Here is a 6,629-nt window from a genome sequence, read left to right as displayed (position 1 = left end):
CAAAAATAACCATGGATATCCAAGTAAATATAGCGGTTCTGTCTCAATGACTGACAGCAGCCGTGTTTGTGGGGAATTTCCTGAGGGGTCCTGTGTCTCAATTAATGTGCGCACTCAAGCATGAAGGTAAAACTCTCTCGTTCCCGGCTGTAAAAAATCACTCGTTCCTGGCTGTGCAAAGTAATAATCAGATCAGCAGTTTTTTTTGGAGTTGCCCACACTTTTTGCCAAACAGTTTCACTGTGGTGAGGACAAAATGAGAGATTGCAGACACGGCATTGAGAATCACCTTCCCAGCAAGAAAGTGATGAATTAATACAGACTGCCCTGAACGCAGAAAGCTGGCATTTCGGAAAACCGTTTTGTTTTTGCTTGAATGACAATCACATTTGCCTCAGCGAATGCTGTTTCACGTAACGTACGCAAATCACACACTACCAGTCAAAAGTTTTTGAACAGTAAGATTTTTAATGTTTTTTTTTTTTTTTTTTAAAGAAGTCTCTTCTGCTCACCAAGCCTGCATTTATTTGATCCAAAGTACATTTTTTTCCTGTTCAAAAAAAACTCTTTTCTATTTAAATATATTTTCGAAATGTAATTTATTCCTATGATTTCAAAGCAGAATTTTTAGCATCACTACTCCAGTCACAATCCTTCACAAATAATTCTAATATTCTTTTTTGCTGCTCAAAAAAACATTTATTATTATTATGTTGGAAGAGTTTCTTAAATGAATAGAAAGTGCAACTGAACTTTCTATTGTGCTATAGCAATCTTTTGTAGCATTATTAATGTCTTTATCATCCCTTTTGATCAATTTAAAGCATCCTTGCTAAATTTTATTTATATATATATATATATATATATATATATATATATATAATTTATTATACAATTTTAATAATAATGTTTCTTGAACAGCAAATGAACATATTGGAAGTATTTCTGAAGGATCACGTGACTCTGAAGACTGGAGTAATGATGCTGAAAATTTAGCTTTGATCACCGGAATAAATTACATATTTAAATATATTCAAATAGAAAGCAGTTATTTAAAATGGTAAAAACATTTCAAAATTGTACTGTTTTTTTTCCTGTACTTTGGGTGAGCAGAAGAGACTTTTTTTAAAAATCTTAAAAATATTCTAAATCTTTGATTATTAATGGAATGTTTCTCTAAAACAGTTCAGTTGGACGTTAGTCTGTGTTTTTTTTTTTTTTTTTTTTGTTTTTGCGGTACTACTTGTTTCAGATGATTTAAAAACGTTACGACATAGAATTGTATAATTTTACAAACATTATGGGAGTATTACTTTTGAATGTACTCTCATTCAAAAGTAACATTCCTATGTTTGTAAAATGATACAATTCTAACGTTTAAAAACTGGACATTTGAACATTCCGAGAACATTCTAAAAACGTTCTGAGAACACTTTTATAATGGCAATGTCATCAAAACATTTTTAGAACATATTTTTGTTCTATAGTGTCTATAGTCAGTTCAAAAGAGAGCAAAGTTCAAGAAAGGCCATTTGAGCACAAGGACAGTTCAATCCTGGGACATCCTGTCCATTCAACCCACTCATCTGCTCCTGACCCATAAATGAGGTCACGTTTTGCATGAACGTGGAGTGTCTCTCCACTCCACAGGACGCTGTGACACATGAGTCTGTATATAAAACATTTTCTCACACTCACGGGTTGATGCATACATGCACACACACCTTTTCTCAAGGACACCTCCACATGCGGAGGCATATTGGCACAGCTCATCAGCACTCCTCTTTCTTTCTGTGCCTGCTGGGTGGGTACAGCACATCCCGCTCCTGCGTTTGGCTCACAGTTGGGTTTACCATTTGTCTGGTGTCCAGCAGGAAACGGCGTGAGGATGCCACGTTCTCACCCACATACATCCCCGTCACCCACTTCCTAAAGAACACGTCTTTATCATGATCTCTGCTATGAGGTAATGATCGAAAAACAACCTGCTGGTGCCATCTGTGTCTGTCTGCGTTCACCTAGATTCTCAGGTGTGTGTGTGAGCGCCTGTATGACGCTGTTCACAGTTGTACAGTCTACCTTGGGAACATGTAGCCAGTCAGTTCACAGGAAGAAGGTAAAGAATCTGGTTCACTGGACAATTAGGTTACAAAACCAGCTGCAAGATTCCATCACTTCAAGTTGTGTCTATTTTGGGCCTTGGACTTGGTGTGCTGCACTGCCCCCATGTGGCAGACCGGAGTCAGTTTCCTGGCCTGTGATTATGTAAGACATTGCAGGGAATGAGTCATCATTGGGTTGTTTGAGAGAGGGTAGAACGCCGTGTGCGTGTGTGTTTGTTGGCACAGAGCACTGGAGATGGCAGTGGGATGGGCGAGCAGCGCTGGGGACGATGAAACGTGAAAGTGGGTATTTTCCCGATGCTTTTTTCGGCTCTGATTGATCTGTGGAAGTGGTCACTCCTGAAAAGCTGCTGGAGAGCAAACGGAAGCAGTGATGCTGTTGGTGGAAGGTTCTAGAACTGCATTCATATTTGGCTGCAAATAGTCTGAATGTATCTTGGGTATCTTACCTGATCATGGAATGATCTTGATTTTGTCCATTAGTCTGCATATTTAAACTAAAATTTTACAGTAAATGTATACTTGTGGTTTAAAGAAGACACATTGGCTGTGTATTATTAATTAAGAATTTAATATTTAGGATAATATATACTATTTAATATATAGGATAAGCAGTTTGGAGAATAAATGGATGCATGTACAATACAATACAATAATCTACAATATATATTCTAATTCTGATCTATAATATCATTTGTCAACTTTTGAAGTAAAAGGCCAATTTCTGTCAAAAGAACTATTCATATTATATTATATTATATACTTTTGGAATAAAAAGACAATTTCTGTCAAAAGAAGACTTTTAACTTAAATTTTATTATATTATACTTTTGAAATATAAGGCCAATTTCTGTCAAAAAAGACAGTTTTAATTCAAATTATATTATATTATACCTACTTTTGAAATAAAATGACAATTTCTGTCAAAAAAGGACTTTTAATTCATATTTAATTATAATATTATTATAGTATATTATGTTATTATATTATACTTTTGAAATATAAGGCCAATTTCTGTCAAAAAAGGACTATTTTAATTCATATTTAATTATACTATTATTATATTATATTATATTATGTTATTATATTATACTTTTGAAATATAAGGACAATTTCTGTCAAAAAAGACTATTTTAATTCATATTATATTATATAATATTGTACCTACTTTTGAAATAAAATGACAATTTCTGTCAAAATAAGACTTTTAATTCAAATTTAAACTATATTATAGCCTATATTATATTATACCTAGTTTTGAAATAAAAAGACAATTTTTGTCAAAAGATGACTTAATTCAAATTATATTATAAATTATATTATATTATATAATACTTTTGAAATAAAAGGACAATTTCTGTCAAAAGAAGAATATTTTAATTAAAATTTTATATTATATTATATTATATTATATTATATTATATTATATTATATTTTTTATATTATTACGTCTAAGTCTGGTTCAAATTGCACTTATTTTAAAGGTAGACTAAATGTAATATATTTTATAATATTATAAATTTCCCTTTTATTACAAACAACTTTAATTCAGATATTATTTTATTAATAATATAATTATTATAATACTTATATAACTATGTCTACTAAAATTGCAATTTCAGTTAAAAGACAATTATAATTCAGATATTGACTTTATTTTTAATTTTAATTTATTTTATAATATCTACTTGATATAAAAGGCCTTTCTATCTAAAGAAGACAAAAATGTTATATTTGTGTTGTATTATATTATCTTATTTTAATTTTTTTTATATTATTATGTCTACATCTGTTTGAAATTGTACTTATCATAACGGTAAAATAAATGTAATATATGTATTTATCATTTATTATACATTTTATTACAAAAAAGACCATTGTAATTCAGATACTGTATTATTTTAACACAATAATATAATCATCATAATAATTATATAATTATTATGTGTCTACTAAAAGGGCAGTTTCAAATATTTAAGTTTATCTACTTTTTAAATAAGGACTGTTTCTGTGAAAAGAAGACCTGTGTGTGTGTGTGTGTGTGTGTGTGTGTGTGTGTGTGTGTGTGTGTGTGTGTGTGTGTGTGCTCAAACGGTGTTCTGCACGCACGCAAATCTATCATGCGCTATAGATATGAAGTATTGTCGCTCCTGGATTAAACATTGTCAAGAATGTATCATTATGCATTCAAAAGTATCTTAAAACAAGCCTGTTAACTGAAGACTTTCCTTGAATTTTTATAGTTGTATTTTTATTGTATTTCCTATTTTATTGTTGTATTTTCTCTGAATGCATACATGTATCTCTCTGTAATGTACTTTGTAAACACGTGTTAAAAGGTGCTATATAAATAAAGATTTAACTAATCAGACTTCTATGACTGACTAATGAAACTACTGAAATTTAGAGCCTATACTCTTAAATCTAATTGGCTGGGAGTAAACTGCACCTAAAATTTTTGATAATCAAAGATGGATCTTTGATTTTTTTTTTCCAGTTTAATAATATTTAGCAGTGTTAATCAAATGTAGCCTATAGGCTTATGCTAGGAATTGGTTGCTTGGATGATTTACATACATGTATAAGTAACCTCTGTCCAGTTGTATAAAGGCTTGAACTACTTCAGTTAGTGTGTAATCTAAAATATATGAAAGTCTAATGTTTATCAGTACATTACAGAAAATAATGAGCCTTTTATTGTTTTAATATTGATGATTTTGGCATACAGCTCATGAAAACCCCAAATTCCTATCTCAAAAAATTAGCATATCATGAAAAGGTTCTCTAAACGAGCTATTAACCTAATCATCTGAATCAACTAATTAACTCTAAACACCTGCAAAAGATTCCTGAGGCTTTTAAAAACTCCCAGCCTGGTTCATTACTCAAAACCGCAATCATGGGTAAGACTGCCGACCTGACTGCTGTCCAGAAGGCCATCATTGACACCCTCAAGCAAGAGGGTAAGACACAGAAAGAAATTTCTGAACGAATAGGCTGTTCCCAGAGTGCTGTATCAAGGCACCTCAGTGGGAAGTCTGTGGGAAGGAAAAAGTGTGGCAGAAAACGCTGCACAACGTGAAGAGGTGACCGGACCCTGAGGAAGATTGTGGAGAAGGACCGATTCCAGACCTTGGGGGACCTGCGGAAGCAGTGGACTGAGTCTGGAGTACAAACATCCAGAGCCACCGTGTACAGGCGTGTGCAGGAAATGGGCTGCAGGTGCCGCATTCCCCAGGTCAAGCCACTTTTGAACCAGAAACAGCGGCAGAAGCGCCTGACCTGGGCTACAGAGAAGCAGCACTGGACTGTTGCTCAGTGGTCCAAAGTATTTTTTTCGGATGAAAGCAAATGTTGCATGTCATTCGGAAATCAAGGTGCCAGAGTCTGGAGGAAGACTGGGGAGAGGGAAATGCCAAAATGCCTGAAGTCCAGTGTCAAGTAGCCACAGTCAGTGATGGTCTGGGGTGCCATGTCAGCTGCTGGTGTTGGTCCACTGTGTTTTATCAAGGGCAGGGTCAATGCAGCTAGCTATCAGGAGATTTTGGAGATAGGAATTTTGGGTTTTCATGAGCTGTATGCCAAAATCATCAATATTAAAACAATAAAAGGCTTGAACTACTTCAGTTGTGTAGTAATGAATCTAAGATATATGAAAGTCTAATGTTTATCAGTACATTACAGAAAATAATGAACTTTATCACAATATGCTAATTTTTTGAAAAGGACCTGTATGTATGTGAGAGGAGAATATGTGTGTGTGAGAGAGGAGAATACATGTATGTGAGAGGAGAATATATATGTGTGTGTGAGAGAGGAGAATACATGTATGTGAGAGGAGAATATATATGTGTGTGTGTGAGAGAGGAGAATATATGTATGTGAGAGGAGAATATATATGTGTGTGTGAGAGAGGAGAATACATGTATGTGAGAGGAGAATAAATGTGTGTGAGTGCCAGAATTAATTATGGCTTGCACGACCCCTCATATTTATATATACACATATACACACACACACACACACACACACACACACACACACACACACACACACACACATATACATATATATATATTTATATACACATATACACACACACACACACACACACACACACACACACACACACACATATATATATATATATATATATATATATATATATGTATATATGTATATATATACACAAGATATTATATTATTATAGTAATAGGGACAATTTCCGTTAAAAGAAGACCATTTTAATAAAAAAATAATAATAATTGTATCTACTTTTGAAATAAAAGGACAATTTCTGTTTTTTTTCATATATTAGATTACATTAGATTAAATTTATTATATTACAAATGTATAATTTATTATAAGTTTCCCTTTTATTACAACAGAATACCTTTTTAATTCAAATATTACATTATATTATTATAATATATCACTATATATAATATAATAAGTATTATAACAATTATCTAATTATGTCTCTACTAAAAGGGCCATTTCAGTTCA

This window comes from Garra rufa, chromosome 16 (genome assembly GCF_049309525.1).
Source record: "Garra rufa chromosome 16, GarRuf1.0, whole genome shotgun sequence".
Lineage (NCBI taxonomy): Eukaryota > Metazoa > Chordata > Actinopteri > Cypriniformes > Cyprinidae > Garra > Garra rufa.
Note: the sequence above shows the minus strand (reverse complement) of the source record.